We start from the raw sequence: 13,933 nt of genomic DNA on the forward strand, positions 1-13,933 counted from the left end.
TGAGGTACTTTAACTGCGGTACTTTTACTGTGGTACTGAGGTACTTTTCTTCTGACAGATGTTTCTTCTAACTGTTCCTGTCTGAGGTGAATATGGTCTTTTCTCCTCCATCAGCTGAATGACTCAATGTCCAAACCCACCATTGAACGGACACAGTGCTGTGGGACCTGTGGGACATGTGGGACCTGTGGGACATGTGGGACCTGTGGGACATGTGGGACCTGTGGGACATGTGGGACCTGTGGGACCTGTGGGACATGTGGGACATGTGGGACCTGTGGGACACTTCTCCATCAGTCAGCCATTATTCATCATCTAATTGGACTGGAATTCTACAACATCTAAAACCACACACATATTCAGTGTGTGTTCATTCTTCCTGCAGCTTCAGCCTCTGTGTCAGTACTGAACCAAGTACAGGATGGGAGTACTTCATGTACTTCATGCAATACAGACTGGATACAGAGTGTGTGTGTGTGTGTGTGTGTGTGTGTGTGTGTGTGTGTGTGAAGGGCGGGGTTCGGCCACTCGAGGCCTTCCTTTGTGTTTCTGTGGTCTTATGAACTGACACCAATGGAGTTAGAACGATGAAAGCAGAGTGCCCCCCCCCCCCCCACACACACACACACACACCAGTTTGAGGGAATTTTAGTCACATGACTGGAAAAAGCCAATGGGTGCAGGACCACGGGTCTGTTTCAGTAAATCTGTCTTTTATGTGAATGAACATGACGCTTCAGATCCAGATCTGTTGTTTTTAAAGGTTCTGATCCAGATTCAGGACCCGCCCTCCATCTGCTGGAGGAGGAACCTGATGGAACCAGGTTCCAAACCCAAACGGACCCTTTAAGGTCTGAGTTAAAGACACTGATGATCTGTGTGAAACAGGAAACAGACTCTGGTCTCCTGTTAAAGTCCACCCACCATGACCTCTGACCCACGCCCACTGTGTCTCCATGGCAACAGGACCACATGTCCCCTGGTCCATCTGATTCACACGGCGAGAGGTCACATGACAACACTCTGTCAACCTCCTGACTCCGCCTCCTGGCTCTTAAACTACACCTCCTCATACTCAGACCCGCCCACTTATACTAAGGCCCCACCTCCTGACACCAAACCCCACCTTTACTGCTCAGACCCCGCCTCCTGCTGTCATAAACCTCTGTGTTCTGATGACGCGGACTGTGATTGGACGTTTGATCAGAGGACGTTCAACAGCAGCCAATTAAACAGTGAAAACACGAGTGGACGTCTACATCACAGCGTGTGTTTGTGTTTGTGTGGACGTGAATAAACAGGAAACAGACGATAAAAATACACATTCAACACCCTGAGGTCAGCGTCCAGGAGGAAGTGAGTCAGCGCCACTTCCTGTTTCCTCCTCCAGAGTTAAAACCATCTGACCTGAGACCAGCGGGAGGCGCCTCCGTCCCAGAACCAGAACCTCCATCTGCAACTAGAGGAGAACCACCGGACCTGAACCAGAACCTTCATTTGCTACTGGAGGAGAACCATCAGACCTGAACCACAACCTTCATCTGTTAAAGAAAGAGAACCACCGTCCCAGAACCAGAACCTTCATCTGCAACTAGAGAACCACCCGACCTGAGCCAGAACCTTCATCTGCTACTGGAGGAGAACCATCGGACCTGAGCCACAACCTTCGTCTGTTAAAGGAGAACCACCGGACCTGAACCAGAACCTTCATCTGCTACTGGAGGAGAACCATTGGACCTGAACCAAAACCTTCATCTGCTACTGGAGGAGAACCACCGGACCTGAACCAGAACCTTCATCTGCTACTGGAGGAGAACCACCGGACCTGAACCAGAACCTTCATCTGCTACTGGAGGAGAACCATTGGACCTGAACCAAAACCTTCATCTGCTACTGGAGGAGAACCATCGGACCTGAGCCAGAACCTTCGTCTGTTAAAGAAGGAGAACCACCGGACCTGAACCAGAACCTTCATCTGCTACTGGAGGAGAACCATTGGACCTGAACCAAAACCTTCATCTGCTACTGGAGGAGAACCATCGGGCCTGAACCAGAACAAACTGAGCTCCATACACTTCTTTTCACCACATCAGTAAATGAACCAATGATGGTTTATGTAAATGAGATGGAGCCAATTGATCAGTGATCAGCTGTGACTCTACTGCTCTATTGTTTGGATCAGAACTGACACTGACCCGGTTCAGATCTGGACCTCATCAGATCTGAAATAAACACCACACCCTCCATTCACATTGAGTTCTAATACTGAGGAACCATTCTGCCGGTTCCATCTGTAGAACATCAAACAACAGCTTCAGGACAATGTGATCAGCTTCAACTGTCACGGCAGCAGAATCCGACGGACGCAGAGGAAGCGTTTCAGAGGAGGAAGAAGAAGCGTTCAGATGGATGTGATGTTTTCAGAAGGCAGGAAGAGGGTGAAGGCTGTAGATAAAGAACGGACGGAGGAAAAGCAGCAGCAGGAGGATACGACACTCCCATCCTTCAGCACATTTATTACACAGAGCAGGGAAAGGCCCGAAGAAACAGCAGAACAGAGCTGAACGCAACCACTGAACTGAAACAGACACTGAAACGGTCAATGAAACGGTCAGTAAAACAGTCAGTAAAACGGCCACTGAAACAGTCAGTGAAACGGTCAATGAAGTGGCCAGTGAAACGGCCACTGAAACGGTCAGTGAAACAGCCACTAACCTGAAACAGTCACTGAAGCGGTCAAAGAACTGAAGAGATCATAGAATTGAAATGATCATTGAAGTGGTCATTTAACTGAAGCAGTCATAGAATTGAAGCGGTCATTGAATTGAAGCAGTCATAGAATTGAAGCGGTCATTGAACTGAAGCGGTCATAGAATTGAAGCAGTCATTGAATTGAAGCAGTCATTGAATTGAAGCGGTCATTGAATTGAAGCGGTCATTGAACTGAAGCGGTCATTAAACTGAAGCGGTCATTGACCTGAAACGGTCATAGAATTGAAGCGGTCTATGAATTCAAGTAGTCATTGAATTGAAGCGGTCAATGAAACATAACACTGGTCTACAAGGAAAATGCTTCCAGAATAAAAGTAATGAAATTTTACCACGAGAGTCACTGATAAAGAAAAATCAAGTCCTAAATGTTGGTTGGCTGAACTTTCCAAGATACAGCCTCGGGTCAAAATGTGAAATTCAAGAATTAACAAGAGAATGGGTTTGACTCAAAAGGAATATTTGTGTCAGAGCTACAAGATCGACTTCAAAACACTGTCTGCACATTAGAATACATTCACTTTACAGGTTCTATTTAGTGGAAGATTTATAAAACTATTATATAAATGTACATAAACCAATATATATGTGGAATAACACTTAATCATATACCTTGAAAACATCAGCAAACTGGCACTTTTGTCATTTACTTTCCAATTAATCTTATTAAAATACATAACATTTAGCACATTTAATCTCTGAAGCAAATCATTTCTAAAAAATTGTAGACCAGTGTAATCCATCCAAACGTCATCCTACTAGAATGCACGTTTCTATGTCTGGTGTCGGTCCGATCGATGTCCCGATGTCGCAGCACGGGAGGGCACTATCGTACAATGGCACCACGGGTACAATGCCGCTAATCCATGTAAATCCATGATGTTCTGTTATTGCGTTATTCATCACCTGCCACAAGGCTCCGCCTCCTCCACCACATCTCAATGCAAAATCAAGTTTACCCACAGTTCATTGCAGGAGGGCAACACAGCAACGCAACTGTGACCCACCTCCAAGCGTTCGTTGTATCAGCGGTGATTGATGAAACCTAAAGGTGAAAACATGAAGGTTATGAACCAGACCAAACCAGTATGAACCAGACCAAACCAGTATGAACCAGACCAAACCAGTATGAACCAGACATAAATGTTGTCATATAAATCTGAGTCTCTTTTGACATTATTATTATTATTATTATTATTATTATTATTAATAATAATAATTATTATTATTATTATTATTATTATTATTATTATTATTATTAATAATAATAATAATAATAATAATAATAATAATAATAATAATAATAATTTTTTCCTATTCTGTTCTATTGTTTTCTATTCTATTCTATTCTACTGTTATGTGTTACTATAATATAAAGGGCTCAGTTCCTGCTGCTCTCTCTCTTCACTTTTTTCCTCAGCTCACCAGAAGACCACACAGCTTTTTGCTGATTGTTTTTTCTTATTCTTTATTTTTACTAATAAATCACTTCTTTTTTGCATTCAATCTGGTTTTGTGTCCTGCTTTATGTTATGACTCTGAGTCGGTCATAACACTATTCTATTCTATTCCTTTTTTTTTTTTTTATTCTATTCTATTCTATTGTTTTTTATTCCATTCTATTCTGTTGTATTCTGTTCTGTTGTATTGTTTTTTATTCTATTCTGTTCTATAAACTCTTCTCAAACAGAAACATGCATCACATTTCAGAAGCTGAGGTCAAAGTTCAACAATGAAGAGGAAACTGGTTCATGCAGGCGTTGAGCTGTCAGTCAAACACAGCCCCGCCCCTCCATCCTGGTATTTATAGACAGATGAAGGAACATGTGGGAGGGGCAGTAGGCCCTGATTGGATAAGAGTCCTTTCAATCACAGAGTGTGAACAGATGGAGGCGGGGCTGACGGAACGCGGAGGCGGTGGAAGCAGAGCGAGGACGCAGCGGACACTGAGTCTTTGATTGGACGAACAGAGGACGATTGTTCAGGAGCTGAGACTGGAACCGCACACGCTGGGACAAACTGGGACACAGATGAACATACTGGGAAAAACTGGGACACAGATGAACATACTGGGAAAAACTGGGACACAGATGAACATACTGGGACAAATTGGGACCACCTGGGACAGACACCACTGTTTCCACCTCAGACCTCAGTCCTGATGTGGTGCGTTCAGGGCCTCCTCATCCAGTGGGTGTGCCCACCTACACAGACCACTCCCCCCACAGGTTATTAGAACTGAAGACGTCTCTTGGACGAGAGACAAAACGTTTTCAAAAGAGCAAAACCAGTCCAGTTGAACCCAGAAGAACCTGGACCTGGACACATGACACACACACACACACGCATACACTTGCATATATTTAGTATTTGAGTGTTGATGTTGGACGTCTGGACCTGATGGACACCGTGGACATTGTCCATCAGTGTCCAGTCCACCGCTCACATGGGTTGATTCAGTATTTATTTACAAAAGTCTGAACGAAGCTCAGGTTAATGACAGGCATTGGCCAATCAGAGGCCAGACCACAGGACACGCCTCCACGTCCATCTGACCAATCACAAACCACAGGTGCATCCATCCACACAAACGGTTTGACACTAAATTCACTTTGGTGAAACTTTTCCATCACAGACACCTGTGATCGTATCAGCTGTGGATCCACTGGAGCTGTCGGTTTTATTTTCATGTTTGGAAACGTTTCACTGACGTTTAATTCAATGTTAAACTGACACTTCGCTCAGACGGTAAAATGACAGACGCTGCACCGTTTTCCTGTGGATTTGACTTCAGGTCATGGACTTTTCCAGGATTTGAAACTGTGGCTTAAATGTCCAGGTGTCAGAGGTCAGAGGTCAGAGGTGGTTTTTCAGGTGCCGTCATTGACTTCATTCCTCCGTCTGTGATCATGAACAGGAAGTCGACTGTCCCTGTGTCGTAACCATCAAACCACTGTGTTTCTGTTTCTGCTTTTTCTCTAGTTTCATCCTGTAACATCGTCATGACGACGGCGGCGCTTTATAAATCTACACGTCTGGATCTGCGATCTGATTGGATGAGCCGCCAGAGGAAACGCCTCCACAAACCAACGGTGAACCGATGATCGGATGGGATCAATAAACAGACCCTCAGTGTGAACACAAGGATCAACGATAAAACATCGGTTCATGTTTTAGAGTCTGAACATATACGACAAAAACACTGAAAGAAAAATGAAGCACCAAAAAACTGAAGACAAAATACAAAAACAAAGAAAATCTACAAAAATCAACAAAATAAATCAACAAAATTAATAAAATAATAAAGTAAATGAGCAAAAGAATCAACAAAACTGAAGGAAATTGAACCATAATTGAAGAAAACAAACACATGGAAACAAACAGATGGAAATTATCGATAAAATGAACCAAACTATACAAAAACTAAATAACAAATGAACCAAAACAAAACCTAAAAATGAACCAAAACTGAAGAAAAATGAACAAAAACAGATGCAAATGTTTAAAAAAAAAATTAACATGATGAGAATAAAACTTACAACCAAAGAGAAAAAACAGAGAAAAATAAATAAAACAACAAAACTGAAATAAGCATCCAATGAAACTGAACCAAAACCAAGCTCTGGTCTGATCTGGGTCTGATTTGGGTTTGATTTGGACAAAAACTAATAAAAACAAATGACATGAACTGCAGATAAAACCTGATCTGAGGTGGTTTTATTGACTGACACTGAATTTAATAAACAATTACAGAAACATACACCAGCAGCTTCTGCAGGTTTTCAATCAGTACAAAAAACTATTTTAAATCAAATGTTCAGACTTTTTCATCAGACAAACAGAGGTTCCACTGACTTTAACAGGGACCCATCTGACTGGCTGGATCAGGTTCTGGTTCTGGTTCTTCAGGTGAATCTGAGTCTCACATCTTTAATCGTTTCACTCTGATCTTAAACCTGAAACCTGGATCTGGACTCTGCTGGTCCAGATCTGGTCTGAAGGGCGGACACGGGACCCAGACCCTCTGGACCCGGTAGACCCTTGTGGAGAGCCCGCCCCCCAGGTGGGACCCGTTCAGGTAGTTTTCATCCCGTGCCCCCCCCCCCCCACACACACACACACACACACACACACAGCCGTTAGTGCGCGCTCCCGCCCTGTGCGTCACTCCTTCAGCCTGAACCCAGACCCAACCCCAGACCCCGGCTCCAACAAAACCCAGAACATCTCACCTCTGGTCCGGGTCCGGTTCTGTCCTCCCTTGGTCCGGTTCTGCCCGCCCTTGGTCCGGGCTCTGCGGGTCTCTGTCCCGGTAAACACACCCTGTCCGTCCGTCCTGGAGCGTCTCTGGGTCCGATGTGAACTCTGTCAGTCTGAGGGAAACTCTGGATCCCGGAGGTTCGTGAAGTGAACACGGAGCAGCCGCCACAGCAGCTTCCGGTCTTCACAATAAAAGTATGCACGACTTCCGGTTCAGCGAAAACGTCCAGATTATGGAATAAAAGCGTTTAATTTACAGGTTTAATAAAAGAACAGAAACAAACAGATACTCAGGGAAAAGTCCAAGAAAAACACGGTTTACACAGAAAAAAAAATCATAAATATCCTAAAAGTCTACAGTCAGTGTAAAAGGAAACATCACCACATATTAATAACAGTAAAAAAACAGTAAAACAGTAAAAAAAAATAATAACAGTAAAGACCACTGGTTCCCAACCTTTTTTGGCTCGTGACCCCATTTTAACATCACAAATTTCTGGCGACCCCAGACATTCAAAACAGAGACTTTTTTTTTTTTTTTTTGCTAAGATTAATTTGTTTTGATCATGTAATAGTTTGCTGTTCTATGTTGCAAATAAACGTTAATTTTAGAGGACATTTAGTCTATATAATGTATATAATTGTGGACAGAGGCAGAAAAGCCAGATGTAGATTTCTGCACAAAGGGAGAATTTATTTATCTATTTATTTTCCTTGGTCAGGATATGTACAGTCAGTCCAGCTTGTATTTACAAGACTGACAATTAATACTGAACAAACAATAACTCAAACTATGAATTATGGAAGAGCTGCAGCATCTGAAACTGACCACAGTGAACATTTGAAAGAAACAGTACCACAGTGCTTCAGTTTCAGCTTCAGAGTTTGTCATGTCTGTCATGTATTGTGGATGTCTCTCTCAATTCACCATATATTTCTTATTAGTGAGTTGCGGGGGGGGGGGGGTTTGTATCAATTACTAGAAATTTCAGGCGACCCCATGTAGGGTCCCGACCCCAAGGTTGAAAAACACTGGTAAACACATTAAAACCTTTAACCTCAAATCAAACCAGAAACAACTGACCATAATGACCTTCAGTGAACTGGACTGAAACCACAGAAATGACATTTTACACCTTTTCTCTGAGATCGGTGTTGTTTTTCTTTTACTTATTTTATTGTATTCAGTTTTTATGCCACTCTTGTCTTTTTTTGTCTTATTTTTGTCACATCAGTACCGGACTCTCTTATGTTTTGTCTGTCTTGTTTGTCACTTCCTGTTTTATTTTGTTAATCCTCCTCTTGTGTCATGTCTGGTGTCTTTGCTTCCTCTCCCTGATTGACTTCTCCCTGATTTCACCTGTGTTGATTACCTGTCTCCGCCCTGATTTGTTCCACCTGTGTCTCATTGTCTTCCCTCCCTTCTGTGTATATAAGCCCTGTGTTTTCCCCTGTCCTGTGCCAGTTCGTATTCCTTCCTTGTGTTGTGTATACTTACCAGCGATTCTCTGAACCTGTTCGTCTGCCTGTCTGTTCGTTCCTGACCCGGTTTGTTCCTCGACTTCTGAGCCTGCCTGATCCCTTCCTGTACCTCTGCCTGATTCTGCCTCACTGGTTTTCGACTTTTTGCCTGGACTCACGGTTAGTGCTTTGCTTTATCCCCATGTACCGTTGCCTGTTTTTTGGATCCTCTGTGTATGACCTGGTCTGTCCCCTGACTCTCCTCTGCTTACTCCTAGTCGGGTTCCCCTGGTGTGCTCCCGACCCGGGCAGAGAACTCCCCTTGCTGGTCTCGGACGCCGTGACGAACTCACACAGTCTGACCTGCGAAGATTCCTTAAAGAAACCTTTTTGTAAACTGTTAATCTTGTCCGTGTTTAATAAACACTCTATCTTTACTCCTGTCTGTTGGTTGTGCATTTGGGTCCAAGTCTTGTGTCTCTGGTTCTAACAATTTTGTGTTGTTTTCATCCTCTTGTGTTTGTCTCGTGTGATTATTCACAACGTATCGTCTTTTTTTTCATTACTTAGGTTCAAATCATTTTTAATATTGTGGTAATTCAGCTCAGATACATTCATTTGAAATTGCTGAACCTGTTGGTTTTGTTTTATTTTACAAACTTTTATTTTGAATTGTTTGTAGAAGGTGTGGTCGAGGGCCCACCCCTCTGGATGATTGACAGGGCCCTATAAACAGCTGTTTGTCATCTGACTGATTCACTGTTTCAGATTTTTAGCTTCAACAGGAAATGACAGAAATCCTCCTGTGACTCATTTTACTGTCGTTCAGACAGTTGATTTTCCATCCTGTTTTTTGTCTTGTTGAGCCTCTTTCATTATCTTCATTTTGTGATTTTTATATTATATTCATCTTGTTGCATCTTTTTCTTTATGTTCATCTTTTTGTGATCTACACCAGTTTGGTCAGAATAATAAGAGTCAGTTTGCGTTGGGCTTGGTTCCGTTTTTTTTTTGTTTTTGCAATTTTATTGTTTCTTGTGGTGTTGAGACTCAAACATGATGCACATTGTTGCAGCTTTTGGAGGTGGAGGTGAACACTGTTGGGTCAGTGTGTTCACCCTGTGTCTCCACCTGTTGAAGCCATCGTGGATGAGCAGACGATTGGAGTCTGTGGTGGTGGTATCAGTGGTGGTGTTGGTGGGATTGTTGTTGGTGGTGGGGCTGGTGTTGGTGGTGGTGTCGGTGGTGGGGCTGGTGTTGGTGGTGTCAGTGGCATTGATGTTGGTGGGGTTGTTGTTGGTGGTGTCAGTGGGGCTGGTGGTGGTGGTGTCGGTGGGGCTGTTGGTGGTGTCAGTGGCATTGATGTCGGTGGGGTTGGTGGTGGTGTCAGTGAAGTTGGTGTCAGTAGGGTTGGTGGTGGTGTCAGTGGCGTTGGTGGTGGGGTCGGTGGCGTTGGTGTCAGTAGGGTTGGTGTCGGTGGGGTTGGTGGTGGTGTCAGTGGCGTTGGTGTTGGTGGGGTCAGTGGTGTCGGTGGGGTTGGTGGTGGTGTCAGTGGCGTTGGTGTTGGTGGGGTCAGTGGCATTGGTGGTGGTGTCGGTGGTGTTGGTGTTGGTGGGGTCAGTGGCGTTGGTGTCAGTAGGGTTGGTGGTGGTGTTGGTGGTGTCGGTGGGGTTGGTGGTGGTGGCGTTGGTGTTGGTGGGGTCAGTGGTGTTGGTGGTGTCAGTGGTGTTGGTGGGGTCAGTGGCATTGGTGTCAGTAGGGTTGGTGGTAGGGTTGGAGGTGGTGTTGGTGGTGTCGGTGGGGTTGGTGGTGGTGTTGGTGGTGTTGGTGTCAGTGGCGTTGGTGGTGGTGTTGGTGGGGTCAGTGGTGTTGGTGTCAGTAGGGTTGGTGGTAGGGTTGGAGGTGGTGTTGGTGGTGTCGGTGGGGTTGGTGGTGGTGTCAGTGGGGTCAGTGGCGTTGGTGGTGGTGTTGGTGTCAGTGGCGTTGGTGGTGGTGTCGGTGGGGTTGGTGTCAGTAGGGTTGGAGGTGGTGTTGGTGGTGTCGGTGGGGTTGGTGGTGGTCTCGGGGGAGGTGTCCCCCCCCCCCTTCCTGCTGTGGTGATAAGGAAGCCTCTGTGCGGGCTGTTTCCTCCTGGTTGCGGCGGCGGGCCTCCGTTATTGTCTCAGCCACTTCCTGCTTCCTGTCTCTGATTGTTGTTTGGGCAGCGATGAGGAAACTCCACCACCAGCAGCTTCTCAGGACAAACTGTACACACAGGACGTCCTCACTGTACACAGAACACCAAGTTGGACCGCCGTGACCCACGGACCTCCACGGTCCTCGGGAACACAGAGGTCCAACCTGAGGACGGTGGCCCAGACTGAGGCCTCGCAGGACGCCCCGCGGTCCACCAGGTATTCAACACATGTAGGCGAGTGTTACTGCAAGACCATGGGAAGACCACGGAAGACCACGAGACAGAAAGAATAAGAATAATACACTGCATTTTTAAAGTACTCGTCTTCCAAAAAAATGTCACAGTGCTACAGCGAAAAAGAAAATTGTAGAAGAAAAATAAAATCCTAACTGTAAAACAAAACCTCATGGTGGGCCGTGAAAAGCCCATCTGAACAGGAAAGTCCTGAGTCCCTGAGGTTGTTTCTGGGGGGACAAGTATGTTGGTGCTGTGGGGTCAGAGGCTTCGGGTGGATGTGTTAGAGGTGAGAAGGTCCTTACAGTAGTCGGGGGCGTTTCCATGGATACACTGGTAGGTGATGACAGTCGACATATTCAGGTCTGGAGGTGATGGAGCCAGCGGGGGTTATGGAGAACTGGACTGATGTGTTCCTGTTTAGGGACTTTTGGGTGGATTATAGTTTTTGGAGCTGTTTCCTGGGGATCCCATAGAGAAGGGCATTACAGTAGTCCAACGTCCAGGAGACAAAGGCGTGGACAAGTTTCTCTACATCTGAGGCAATGACTGAGGGACGGAGTTTGGAGATGATCTGAACATGGGAAACAGAATGTGTTGTTCACTTTTAATCCCCTTCAGCCAAATCTAGTGTCAGATTCTGTTAAAGTTCTTGTTCTGTAATTTACATTAGATTGTCTTTGTGTCAGACTTATTCCATCTATGTTTATATGTGAAAGTACTCAGATATTAGAACTGCACAAGAACATGTGACCTGGAAACAGGAGGTCAGAGGTCACCTGTGTTCAACAGGCTATGACAACATGCATCCACAGGATAAATGTGGAGCAGATACCTGGATGAATTCAACAGAGAATGGTATTATGTCACTGAATGGACAGACGGATGGACGGATGGACGACAAAACGATTACAATACCCCTCAGCTGAGCGGTAAAAAACAGGTTTTAAACAGATGTTTAATGTGGAGCTTAGTTGCAGTGGTTGAGAGTGGGGTTAGGACTGGACCTGGTGGAGGGTTAGGGTTAGGACTGGACCTGATGGGGGGTTGGGGTTAGGACTGGACCTGGTGGAGGGTTAGGGTTAGGACTGGACCTGATGGAGGGTTGGGGTTAGGACTGGACCTGATGGGGGGTTGGGGTTAGGACTGGACCTGATGGGGGGTTGGGGTTAGGACTGGACCTGGTGGAGGGTTAGGGTTAGGACTGGACCTGATGGAGGGTTGGGGTTAGGGCTGGACCTGATGGGGGGTTGGGGTTAGGACTGGACCTGGTGGGGGGTTGGGGTTAGGCCTGAACCTGAGGTAGAGTCGTGTGTCATCAGCATTGCAGTGAAAAGAGATGCCATGAGGCAAAGGATAAAGAGGAGTGGGCTAAGGACAGATGCCTGTGGGACCCCACAGGTGACCAGGGCTGATCTGGACCTGGTCTTACCCATACTCAGTCCAACCAGAGACATTAAAGGGAACTAGTCAATGTGAATATATGCAAAGGCCTATTTACCTACTGGCGCCCTTGGTGCCACACCCCCTCATTTGAACATGGGAAATGTTGAATATAACAAAAACTGCTCTAGCAAGTAACGCTACGGTCGACCCCCCCCAGGAGACCGGGGGAACAGGCTAACATACGGTCGACCCCCCAGGAGACAGTAACATAAAGGTGGCTTTAACCCCAGGTGTATTCCAGTCCAGGTATATGCTAGCCTGTTCCACTGGTCCTCTATAGGGTTGACCACAGCATTACTAAGCTATCTGTCAATGTGTACTGTAGTGGTCCAGGCCTGTGGTGGTCCAGGTATGTGGTGGTCCAAGTCTGTGGTGGTCCAGGTCTGTGGTAGTTCAGGTCTGTAGTGGTCCAGGTCTCCAGTGATCCAGGCCTGGAGTGGTCCTGGTCTGTGGTGGTCCAGGTTTTAGATCTAACAATATGTTTTTATGACATTTACACATACAATGTTCTATTATTTTACTTTTATACTTTATTTTATATTTTACTGTAATGTAATGATACTAATTGTCAGCGTTAATTATTACATAGAAAATCAGATCAAGTCCAAATGATATCATTGTTTTTAAAGTGAGTCAAATCATGGTGTGTTTTGACTCTAAAGGTCAAAGTTCACAGTTTTACATTTTTATTTTCTGAAACATGTTTGAATCAAACCAAGTGTCTATAATCTGTTTATGTGTGTGTGTGTGTGTGTGTGTGTGTGTGTGTGTGTGTGTGTGTGTGTGTTTGGCTCTGCTGCCCCCTGCTGGATCTGCTGTAGCATCAACAGATCCTTTAAAGTCCATGAACAGCTGTGATCCAACACCTTCAGGTTTTGTAGAACTCATGGGTTTTATGACATCACTTTATTTATCTTTGGATCCAGTAGATGATGCTGATGTTTGTGCATTTGTCTCCATAGAAACAGACTCCGCCTCCTCCTAGACGTCACACAGGGGCACTGAGGGAGTGTCCCAGAACCCCAACCAGACCCAGAACCGCAACCTGAACCAGACCCAGAACCCCAACCAGACCCAGAACCCCAACCAGACCCAGAACCCCCCATACCCAGAACCCAAACAAGACCCAGAACCCCAACCAGACCCAGAACCCAGCAAACAGTGGCTCGGTGAAAGTGGTGCAGAAGTTGTGGAGGTGAATGAGTCCATCAGAAGACACTTCATAGAAGGACAAAGACCTGGCAGGACAGCCCAGGTGGACAGACACTGTTATTATTATTATTATTATTATTATTATTATTATTATTATTATTATTATTATTATTATTATCAGTAGTAGTAGTGGTAATAGTAGTAGTATGCATTATTATTATTATCATTATTATTATTTTATTTTTTTATTTTATTTTTTTGGTGATTTACTGGGTGTGGTTTTCTTCATTTGTGTCTGTTCCTTGAGTTCTTTTATTTTTTCTTGATTTATTCAACATTCTAAACTACTCTTGGGTTTTTACACCTCGTGTCCCTGTAGTTTTTCATTCTGTTTGTTGTTTGTAGGATTTAAAAAAAAAAAAAAAAAAAAAAAAA

The 13,933-nt window shown here is 44.9% G+C and overlaps 1 protein-coding gene across 1 annotated transcript in view; it reads right to left on the reverse strand.

The window, feature by feature from the left end:
* The window catches only part of arap3 (ArfGAP with RhoGAP domain, ankyrin repeat and PH domain 3), a 32,793-nt gene extending 25,633 nt beyond the window's left edge, over positions 1-7,160 (reverse strand). The window contains exon 1 of the mRNA XM_030145907.1: positions 7,002-7,160. The gene's annotated coding sequence lies outside the window, so the exon portion shown is untranslated. The remainder of the gene's footprint in view (positions 1-7,001) is intronic.
* Positions 7,161-13,933: the final 6,773 nt, after the last annotated feature.

The sequence above is a fragment of the Sphaeramia orbicularis genome, chromosome 10, assembly GCF_902148855.1.
Source record: "Sphaeramia orbicularis chromosome 10, fSphaOr1.1, whole genome shotgun sequence".
NCBI classification, from domain to species: Eukaryota; Metazoa; Chordata; class Actinopteri; order Kurtiformes; family Apogonidae; genus Sphaeramia; species Sphaeramia orbicularis.